Consider the following 12,221-nt stretch of genomic DNA (forward strand, 5'->3'; position numbering starts at 1 on the left):
TGACAAAGTGACTGACAAAGTGACAAAATGACAAAGTGACAAAATGACAAAGTGACAAGTGACAAAGTGACAAAATGACAAAGTGACAAAGTGACCAGTGACAAAGTGACAAGTGAGAGGTTGTTCTGGGGAGCTCTACTCCACTGCACACAGTCACATATGAGGAGAGGTCTCGTCGGGACTGCTGATCCTCCTCAGCTTGCTCAAAGCCTTGAGGGTTCCTGAAGAACCTCTGCTTGGAGTTCGCCGGGGTTCAGCTTGGTGTCGGGTCGGCGGCGTCCTCCTCACTCCAACGTGGCAGATCTTCTGTTGAAGGAAAAAAAAAAAAAACATTTTTTAAAGTCCAGTACCGCTTCTGAAAGACTCACCAAGAGATGCAGGAGCGCTTCAATCTAGCGCACCATCGCTCGCTGGGTGATGTCCCTCCCTACGCGCTGGAATTCTACGCTGCACATGCTAGCACGCTTTTGCGCAGTGCCGAGGCGCATTCCAGCAGCTAGCTACCAAGCTTCTGTGGATCTGATTGGGCCACCATGTTGGATCTCTGCCAAGTCCTCCAAAATTTTGAGCAATCCACGTTGCTTGTGACTGAGCAGTGACAACTCTACAGTCAGCATTACAATACCACTGCTGTGTTTACTGAAGAAATCAATGTTGAAGATGGAAACCGCTGGCATGATGCAAGTGGGGGAATCTGAAGATGAAAACGATCAGCGTGATGATACCAACATCAGGCAACCTGCCCCAGGAAACGCTGGTCCCAGCTATGACAAAGAACAGGACGAGGAACAGCTGGAGTTTGAGCAGGAATTGGATGCCCCCACTGCCGAGGGACAGAGCGGTGCACGTTGGACTTCCACAATTTAGCGGGAATGGACAGCAGAAGAGGAAGAAAGTGATGCTGGTGACGAATATGGTGCATCACAACAATCACAACGCTCACAAGAACATGAAGACAGAGGAGTCTGGCAGGATTCTCTGGCACACATGGCTCAATTCATGCTAGACTGCATTGAACGCGGCCCGCGCATTATTCACTATTCATTATTATTCATTATTCTGGGCAACACCAATTACTGGGTTTATACCCAGTTTATACAAACACAATGTTAAAAAACTGATTGAAGAAAGTGTCAGACAGGTCAAAAATGGAACAATTCCAGCAGGCCCTTGAGGATGGAGACTTTAGAGAGGAGATTGACATCCTCCTCCTTCTCTAGCCAGTTGTACGCCGACAGACTGACATCAGCAAACCCAGGAGGACCAGGAGGGCAGCAAAGAACACAAGCTGCTGCTAGTGCCCAAAAGGGAATGGTATTGGCAGTGTCCATGGAGTGGGAACATTTTCTGACACCCATGCAGCAGCCCACAGAACAGCAATTGGGCAGTTCCACGTCCTCCAACACCAATCGCCTGGAGAAGATGGTCAAGGACTACATGTCAGATGGCGTAGCTGTGTTGAACAATCCATCTGCAGACAGACGGTGAGTGTGACAGCACAGAAGGACCATGGCAACTCACTCATAGTACCACAGTTTGATAGTGCTGCCCAAAAAATTATATGGATCCGTGGACCCGGGCAGTACTGGGAAGTGGGAACGCAGAATTTAGTACCTAAACACACGATACAACATGTTTTCCGGGGTCGGACTCTGAGGCACATACAGATGGTCCTGATCATCATCCTCATCATACAACTCTTCTCCTGAGTCTGACCCACCCACCACCTCTGCCACCCCAACATCCCCAGACACAGACCCCTCATCGTCCTCAACATTAACTTGGGATGCTGGCCTGAGCCCGACCTCCTCCTCCACATCAGGCCCCCTCATCTCCTCAATGGCAGCCCTCAATAATCGCTCTGGCGCCGGACCGATGGACACAACATTCTCCTCCGGGGAGGGCTGCTGCTGACCACTGGCTGCTGGGGTGGATGTTATAGCTTGCGTGGGGTGTTGGCTGTTGCTGTTGTTGGGAGTGCTGCTCACAGCGGAGGTCTCTGAGGAACTCATGGTGAGCTCATATAGTGGTTGACGTTGAGTGGAGTATTACTGATCCCAGCAATATACACACTGACTGGCAGAGTACGCAATGCTATATAGTGGTTGACGGTGAGTGAAGTACTACAGATCCCAGCAATATACACAGTGACTGGCAGTACAATGGTATGGGTGGGTGAGCAGAGTACTACAGATCCCAGCAATGCTATATAGTAATGGGGTGACTGAGTGAGCGGCAGTGTACTACTGTTCCCAGCAGACACAGAGTGGCAGTAAACACAATGCTATATAGTGTAGCTGAGCAAGGTACACAGAGTGGCAGTAAACACAATGCTATATAGTGTGGCTGAGCGAGCGGTGTAGTACTGTTCCCAGCAGACACAGAGTGGCAGTAAACACAATGCTATATAGTGTGGCTGAGCAAGGTACACAGAGTGGCAGTAAACACAATGCTATATAGTGTGGCTGAGCGAGCGGTGTACTACTGTTCCCAGCAGACACAGAGTGGCAGTAAACACAATGCTATATAGTGTGGCTGAGCAAGGTACACAGAGTGGCAGTAAACACAATGCTATATAGTGTGGCTGAGCGAGCGGTGTTCTACTGTTCCCAGCAGACACAGAGTGGCAGTAAACATAATGCTATATAGTGTGGCTGAGCGAGCGGTGTACTACTGTTCCCAGCAGACACAGAGTGGCAGTAAACACAATACTATATAGTGTGGCTGAGCAAGGTACACAGAGTGGCAGTAAACACAATGCTATATAGTGTGGCTGAGCGAGGTACACAAAGTTGCAATAAACACAATGCTATATAGTGTGGCTGAGCGAGCGGTGTAGTACTGTTCCCAGCAGACACAGAGTGGCAGTAAACAGAATGCTATATAGTGTGGCTGAGCGAGGTACACAGAGTGGCAGTAAACACAATGCTATATAGTGTGGCTGAGCGAGCGGTGTACTACTATTCCCAGCAGACACAAAGTGGCAGTAAACACAATGCTATATAGTGTGGCTGAGCGAGGTACACAGAGTGGCAGTAAACAGAATGCTATATAGTGTGGCTGAGCGAGCGGTGTACTACTATTCCCAGCAGACACAAAGTGGCAGTAAACACAATGCTATATAGTGTGGCTGAGCGAGGTACACAGAGTGGCAGTAAACAGAATGCTATATAGTGTGGCTGAGCGAGCGGTGTACTACTATTCCCAGCAGACACAGAGTGGCAGTAAACAGAATGCTATATAGTGTGGCTGAGCGAGGTACACAGAGTGGCAGTAAACAGAATGCTATATAGTGTGGCTGAGCGAGCGGTGTACTACTATTCCCAGCAGACACAGAGTGGCAGTAAACAGAATGCTATATAGTGTGGCTGAGCGAGGTACACAGAGTGGCAGTAAACACAATGCTATATAGTGTGGCTGAGCGAGCGGTGTACTACTATTCCCAGCAGCGACACAATGACTGGGGGGACCCTGGCTAGCGTGGCTGGAGCGCGAACTACCCTGCCTGCCTACCCAAAGCTAAACCCACAGACAAATGGCAGGGATATGACGTGGTTCGGGTATTTATTTACCCGAACCACGTGACAGTTCGGCCAATCAGAGCGCGTTCGGGTCCGAACCACGTGACCCGTTCGGCCAATCACAGCGCTAGCCGAACGTTCGGGGAACGTTCGGCCATGCGCTCTTAGTTCGGCCATGTGGCCGAACGGTTTGGCCGAACACCATCAGGTGTTCGGCCGAACTCGAACATCACCCGAACAGGGTGATGTTCTGCAGAACCCGAACAGTGGCGAACACTGTTCGCCCAACACTAGTTGTAACTACGTATGTCAATCAGCAATCAGTGAGAACAAAAATGTGAAAGACACTGTAAATTATTATTATTTTTTTACCACACACTGACTTTCTGATATGAATGAAAGTAACACACATGTGACACGGGTGATGCTGTGTGGGGGTCAGTAACAACCAATTACTTATGCACAGTTACAGTGGGCTAGAATGGTGATACAGCCAGCCACACACTACACTCTATAACTGTATACAGGTGTTGTGTTACTACAACACACCACACCACAATGCAACAATAAAATATCAGTACAGCACGCAACAGGGCCGGGCCGAGGCAGAGGCAAGAGAGGCTCCAGCATCAGGGCTCAGTGTAGGAGACAGGGGAGCCTCTAGGCATAGGCAGTACAGGCCATTGTCTGGAGTGCCATTGGTCCTGGGGGCGGCATGTTGCTGAATTAAGCCCCCCCCTTGATGAAGCCATGCCCGACTAAGCCCCGCCCCCACTTGCTTCTAATGCATCTGCTTAGCGTAATTTGCAGGCAGCTGCCACTGTGTCCCTCTATGCCTTGTACATCCTCCCCCCCCCCCTTTGTGCCTCCTTCTATCCCTTTTGTGCCTCCTTCTGTCTCCTTGTTCCTCCTGCAGTCCCTTGTGCCATGTCTTACCCCCTGTTTGTCCTTCTGTCTCCCTTTATGCCTCCTGTCTTCCTTTGTGCCTCCTTCTGTCTCCATATGCCTCCTTCAGCCCCCCTGTGCCACCTCTGCCTCCTTCTGTCCATGGCTCAGTGTAGGAGAGAGGGGAGCCTCTAGGCATAGGCAGTACAGGCCATTGTCTGGAGTGCCATTGGTCCTGGGGGCGGCATGTTGCTGGATTAAGCCACGCCCCCTTGATGAAGCCATGCCTCGACTAAGCCCAGCCCCCCACTTGCTTCTAATGCATCTGCTTAGCGTAATTTGCAGGCAGCTGCCACTGTGTCCCTCTATGCCTTGTACATCCTCCCCCCCCCCCTTTGTGCCTCCTTCTATCCCTTTTGTGCCTCCTTCTGTTTCGTTGTTCCACCTGCAGTCCCTTGTGCCATGTCTTACCCCCTGTTTGTCCTTCTGTCTCTCTTTATGCCTCCTGTCTTCCTTTGTGCCTCCTTCTGTCTCCATGTGCCTCCTTCAGCCCCCCTGTGCCACCTCTGCCTCCTTCTGTCCGTCTGTGCCTTTTTTTTGTCCCCCTGTGCTACCTCTGCCCCCCTATTCCTCCTTCAGTCCCACTCTTCTGTCCTCATGTGCCTCCTTCTGTCTCCCTTTGTACCTCATTCTGTCTCCATGTGCCTCTTCAGTCCCCATGTGCCACCACTGTCCCCTGCGCCTTCCTTTGTCCTCCTGTGCCTCCTTCTGTGCCCCTTTGTGCCTTCTTCTATCCCCCTGTGGCTCTTTCTTTCCCCCTCTGCCTCCTTCCGTCTCCCGGTGCCTCCTTACATCCCCCTCTGCCTTCTTCTGTCACCCTTTTGTTGCTCCTTCTGTCCCCCTTTGTGCATCCTTCTGTTCCTCTCTGTGCCTCCTACTGTTTCCCTGTGCCTCCTTCTGGCCCCTTTGTGCTTTTACTGTCCCCCATTGTGCCTCCTTCTGCCCCCTTTGTGCCTCCTCCTGTCCCCTGTGTGCCTCATTCAGTCCCTCTGTGCCTCCTTCTTTCCTCCTGTGCCTCCTTTTGTCCCCTTTTGTGCCTCAATCTGTCCCCCATTGTGCCTCCTTCTGCCCCACTTTGTGCCTCCTTCTGTCCCCCTGTGTGCCTCCTTCAGTCCCCCTGTGCCTCCCACTGTCCTTTTTCTTATCTCCTTCTGGCCCTCATGCCCGCTGCCCCTCTGTGGACCTCCTTCTATCCTCCTGTGCCTCCTTCTGTCCTCCTTTGTGCCTCATTCTGTCTCCTATTGTGTCTCCTTGTGCCCCCATGTGTGCCTCGTTCTGTACTACTGTGCCTCCTTCTGTTATCCTGTGCCTCCTTCTGTCCTCCTTTGTGTCTCATTCTGTCCCCCATTGTGCCTCCTTTTGTTGCCCATTGTGCCTCCTTGTGCGCCTCGTTCTGTCCTACTGTGCCTCCTTCTGTTATCCTGTGCCTCCTTCTGTCCTCCTTTGTGTCTCATTCTTTCCCCCATTGTGCCTCCTTTTGTTGCCCATTGTGCCTCCTTGTGTCCCCCTATGTGCCTCCTTCTGTTCCCTTGTGCCTCCTTCTGTCCTCCTTTGTGACTTCTTCTGACCCTCATGCCTCCTTCTGTCCCCCTGTGCCGCCCTATATCGCCCTATCTGCCTTATCCAGTCCCCCTGTGCCTCCTTCTGTCCCACTTTGTGCCTCATGAAAGTGGAGCCCTGCCTATGTGTATTTTCTGTTGAAACACTGCTGCATTGTGTATTTTCTGGTGAAACACTGCCCGCATTGTGTATTTTCAGGTGAAATGCTGCCAGCATTGTGTATTTTCTGGTGAAATGCTGCCACATTGACGTGTATTTTTCTGGTGAATTGTTGCCACAATAAGTGTATTTTCTGGTGAAATGCTGCTGCAATACGGTTATTTTCTGATGAAACACTTCCGCAATATGTGTATTTTGTGGTGAAAAGCTGCTGCCTTACGATTATTGTTTGGTGAAACACTGCCACATTTTAATTATTTTAATGGGGGGGCTGCCACCCGGGGGGGGCTGCCACCCGGGGGGGGGGGCTGCCACCCGGGGTGGGGGGGGGGGTGGGGGGGGTATCAGCCACAGGTTTTCTCGCCTGGAGTGAGAAAATGGCTAGAGGCACCCCTGGTGGGAGGGGACACACAACCCACCCAGCTATCATTCCCCTATTGTGTTTGAAGCAGAGAGAAATAAGAAAAGGGGATACATGGCAGTGACTGCAAGCCAGATGTCTAGAGATTAAGGTGTTGGGGGGTTGGGGGCCCTGGGGCTGCTCTTAGTCTAATTATAGCATTCAGTAGTGACAGCAGGGGTGGGAGATATGGAGTGTCTCAGCCTTGGGTGTCAGAGGACCATGTCCCAGCTCTGCACAGCAGGACCAATGTCAGTACACAAAATTGCTTTTGTGATCAGGATAAGTCCTCAGACACACTATTGGGAGGTCTCTAGCTGGTGCACTACAAGTAGCAGTGCACATAGGAAGCAGCTACACAGCACAATATAAATACAGCCTATGTGGTCAGGAAGAGTCCTCAAAAGGACTATTGAGGGTCCCTAACTGTTGCACTACGGGTAGCAGTAATATCACAATACAGCCTATCGGACACTGTCCCTGTATCTGCAGCAGCAGTTCCTCTCCCTACACTGACTAAAGGCAGAGCAAAAAAGGCCACCAGAATCGTTCCTTTTATGGGGGGAGGGGCCCGGGTCGTGATCAGGCCAATGTGGCCTTCCTGTCCCACTTGACTTCAGGATGAAGCGTCAAGGAATGGCTCTATGGGAAAGTATAGGGTACTGGCCCATAGAAAAAGAGACACCCACACCAGTGACTGCTACAGACTTAGGCACTTTTGTTATTGACCTGAGGAAGTGGGCCAGTACTCATGAAACATGTTGTCTTTTCTGTGCATCATTAAAACTATGCTACTGCTAGACAACATATAGACATAGCTCCCCATGCAGCCATGACCACGGCGGCTGGGATAGATAAAACTAGCGTGCTGTGCGTATGGGCGTCATCTGACGAAGGCGCAGAGCGCCGAAACGCGTAATGACGCCATACGCACGCTGATCCATCACCACGCCCACACCTACAGCAGCTACTGCTCTCCCGGACATCGGAGAACGTGCTACCGGCCACAGCGCGTTGTCGCCTTCCTGCCCATGTGTGTAGCGGTGGATTATACCGCTGAGAAGCGAGTTGTCATTCTACATCTTTTAAGTAGAATTTTTATTTGCGAATAAACTACCCTTTGGATAATGCACTATAGAGCGCTTCATCTTTTTTAGAACGTTTCCCTTTGCCAATTTCCATTGGAGCAGCACAGTGCACCGAGTCAAAGGAGTTTCCACAATAGCCGGTTATCCCCAGGATAGGAGCGCAAGGTTTTGGAACATTTCTGGGAACAACTGCTAGAAAGTTGAGCATTGCTGGGATGCAGCCAGCGTCTGGATCTACTCTGTAGCCTCTTCCTGCTGCAGAGTGGCAAAACGCCCAGCAGATAAAGAGACCAACAAAGAAAAAGGAGATCCTCATGGCATCAGAGCTAGGGCCAGTGCAAGCTCCGCTGGGGCCTCGGGGCAAAGGTAATCCCGGGGCCCTCCACTGCAGCAAAGGTAATCTTGGGGTTCCCCTACCCCACTCCCCACACCAAATGCAACTTCTGAACTCTGTTGGGCCCCTCCCTTTAGTAATTCCCTCTGGTCCCTAACATAGTGGTCCTGCTCTCTCCCTCTCACCCTTCTATCGGCCCCCTGTAGCTGTCATGTCCCGCGCTGTCCTCCTTCGATCCTCCATTCACCGCCACCAGTCAATTATTTGTCTAACAAGACGAATAGTGCACGTTCCCGCTTGCTTCTCCGGGAGCTTACTACACAAGGACAGTACAAGATTTTCTAGTACTGCGCCTGCGCAGTAAGCTCCCGGAGCCGCAGTCTTGCTACAGGAATAATCAGACTGGGACTGGCGTCGTGGATCATAGGAGGATGGCACGGGACATGACAGCTACAGGGGGCTGATAGAAGCCCCAGGTAAGTGTCTGTTTTTGTTTTTTGTTTTTACTATCAAAAGAACCCCTTCAAGATTTACCGTATTGTAGCACAGTGATTTCCAAATACCATTGCCAATCAGACAGGCACACTCCATCGCACACATCTTCTTTTTTATTGCTTTAGTCAGACTGGGTTCATAACTCTAAATAATCGCAGATACCAGGGGCGGACTGACCATTCGGGCACTCGGGCATGGACCAAGGGCTCGTGGTCGGGAAGGGTATGGGGGGAACGCCAGAGCACCCTGAGCAGGAGGGAAGGAGCGCAGTGAAAGGGAGCGGTGTGCACAGCGGTGGAGAAGGGGGGACGTCTCCCCCCCTTCCCTCACCTTAAGGCCCCCCTTCCTGGCTCTCCCCTCCGGTAACTGAGCAGCTAACAGCGGGCGGGGACTTACCGCCGTTCCTCCAGCCGCAAGGGACGCTCTGCTCTGTGCGCGGCTAGTCTGGTCGTTAGTAGACCAGACTAGCCGCGCACAGAGCAGAGCGTCCCTTGCGGTTGGATGCAGGAACAGCGGTAAGTGCTCCACCCGCTGACCGCTATTAGCCGCCAAGTTACCGGAGGGGAGAGCCAGGAAGGGGGTCCCCAAGGTGAGGGAAGGGGGGGATGTCCCCCCTTCATTGCTGCTATGCACACCGCTCCCTTTCACTGCGCTCCTCCCCTCCTGGGGACACCTACAAACCTGGCTACATATACTGGGGACACCTATAGACCTAGCTACATACTGGGGACACCTATACACCTGGCTACATATACTGGGGACACCTATAGACCTAGCTACATACTGGGGACACCTATACACCTGGCTACATATACTGGGGACACCTATAGACCTAGCTACATACTGGGGACACCTAAGACCTTTGCTGGGAATACCTATACACCTGGCTATATACTGGGGACACTTATAGACCTGGCTTTACTGGGGACATCTATAGACCTGGCTGCATATACTGGGGATACCTATACACCTGGCTGCATATACTGGGGACACCTATTCACATTGCTACATATACTGGGAATACCTATACACCTGGCTACATATGCTGGGAACACCTATAGACCTGGCTATCTATACTGGGGACACCCATAGACCTGGCTACCTATTCTGGGGACACCTATAGTCCTGGCTACCTATTCTGGGGACACCTATAAACCTGACTATCTAAACTAGGGACACCTATAGACCTGGTTATCTATTCTGGGGACACCTATAGACCTGGCTACTTATACTGGGGACACCTATAGACCTGGATATCTGTACTGGGAACACCAATACACCTGGTTACTTCCACTGGAGATACCTTTAGACCTGTCACCTATACTGGGGGCACCTATTTTGGGGTACCTGCTGCCAGATTAACTATTTTTTGGGGAACCGCTGCTGCTAGATTAAGTGTATTTTGGGGAACAGCTGCCAGATTATGTGTATTTTTGGGGAACCGATGCCAGATTGTGTATGTTGGGGGAACCGCTGCTTCCAGATTAAGTGTATTTTGGGGGAACCACTGCTGCAAGATTACATGTATTTTGGGTGATCCGCTGCCTGATTATGCATATTTTGGTCAACCGCTGCCAAATTTTGTGTATGTTAGGGAAACTGCTGCTGCCAAAATACGTCTATTTTGGGGGAACAACTGCCATACTATCTGTATTTTGGAGGAACCTCTGCCAAATGGCGTAGATTTTTGGTGAAATTCGGTCAGATTACATGTATTTTGGGGGGAAACACTAAGGCAGAGCTCAAACTTCCCCGACAGACCTTTTACACCACTGCCAAGGTCATGTATATTTTGCCCCACCCATGACCATGCCCACATTCTGTTGCGTGACCACACCCATTTTTCGGCGGCGCAGGTTTTTTTTTTGTTTTTTTTTATCAGTATAAAATATCTGTCAGCAGTAAATTATTAGATCTTACTCTGTAAAAAATAACATGAAATGCGGTCGACACTGGTACGGGGCCCCATAATCTCCTATTGCCCGGGGGCCCCATAAGTTGTCAGTCCGCCCCTGGCAAATACCTTCTATTTTAAGAAGGATAACTTCCTCTTACACACTCCTAGGGGTTCTGGTTCACCATGAGCTTGTTGGACAATCTGTAACTCTGGGTGTCTCAAGTCCTACCACATAGAGCCACATTAGTCCATGTCATGATGCCATGCACTGATGAGGATCAATCAGTGCAAAACAGTCTGTTTGCATGTTGGATTAGTTTGCTGTGTAATATTAACAAGCTGAAACATTGTTGCATTTCAGAGGTTCTGGAGGTGTGTTTAGCTATCATGGACAGCCAAGAGATGATTTTGATTGCAAGCATGCAAGGGCATGGCTCTCTCACCCTTTTGTGTCTTGGAATTTGTTACACAGTTTATTTCTATTATTTTTGTCACTGTAAATACCAATTCTGTATTTTGTAACGATTCTGTATTTTGTACCAACTCTGTATGTCGTGTATTTCTGTACACCATTGTCTGAGTTGTTTTGTACCACATGTTTGTTTCTTACTTTGTACAGCGCCACGGAATATGTTGGCGCTTTATAAATCAATTATTATAAAAATAATTTTTATTTTCAGCAGTGATGCATTATGGTAAACCTCCGAGCTCACTCCAACCTGAATAATTGCAAATACCTTATGTTTTAGGAAGGAAAACTCCTGTTTTGCATAGCATTTTAGTAAGGAGGCTTTTTGGTCTCTTTTAGCCCCTTATATAGGTAGAAAAAAACAACGTTTTGTAAAAAATAATACTTTTTAGCCCCTTACACACTCCTAGGAGTTCTGTTTCACCATGAGCTTGCTGGGCAATCTGTAACTTTAGTCAGACTAACAGACAGATGGGCAGGATGCTGTGGTTGTGAGGTTGGCAAACTGCACTGAGCAATGTTTAGGCCCGGTTCACATTAGCGGTGGCTATCCGGAATCGCCGTGCCGGAGCCACACCGCATGCGGAACGGACGAAACGGACGCACGGCATAGCAATGTAAGTCTATGCCACCGTTCACATGCGTCCGTTTCGTCCGGACCGGAGCCGGACCGGATCCGGACTCCGGCGTCCGTTCCAACATGCGCTATTTTTTGGTCCGGCTCCTCCGGCAGCCGTATCCGGGGCGGAGCCGGACTGCACCATCCGGCCAATACAAATCAATGAGAACCGGATAGCGCACAACACACTGGCTAAAAATCCGGATGTTCTACCCCACTTCCTATGAGGATTGTTGCGGCGATATTGGATCGGGGACACATGGGCAAGCATTTTGGAGTGGAGCAGCACGAGCTGGAGATGTTGGCAGCATGTTGGAGGTGGAGGTGAGTGCTAAACAGCGGAGGGCCTGATTCCACAGGTCCCCCTTCTGCTGACCTCCCAGACCCCAACATTTTTTTTGTTTTTTACGTAACTTTTGCCAAACGGATCCGGATCGCATCCTGATGAACACCTGATGCAACCTGACCGGATCCGGATCGGATCCGGATCAGAACCGTACGGATCCGATCCGGATCCGGTCCGGATCCGGTCAGGTCATCCGGTCCGTTTGGCAGACAACCGCAAGTGTGAACGGGGCCTAAGTTGACTTGCAAACCAGTGCTGCAGCTCTGCCCCAGCTAAGCACAGAAGAAAGAGGAAGTAGGAGCGCTCCCTAAAGATTTTGTGAAATGTCAATTCACTAAGAAGAAGGTTACTATATGGAAAACTAAAATGACTGACTAGTTAGGTAAAT

Source organism: Hyperolius riggenbachi, chromosome 6 (genome assembly GCF_040937935.1).
Source record: "Hyperolius riggenbachi isolate aHypRig1 chromosome 6, aHypRig1.pri, whole genome shotgun sequence".
Lineage (NCBI taxonomy): Eukaryota > Metazoa > Chordata > Amphibia > Anura > Hyperoliidae > Hyperolius > Hyperolius riggenbachi.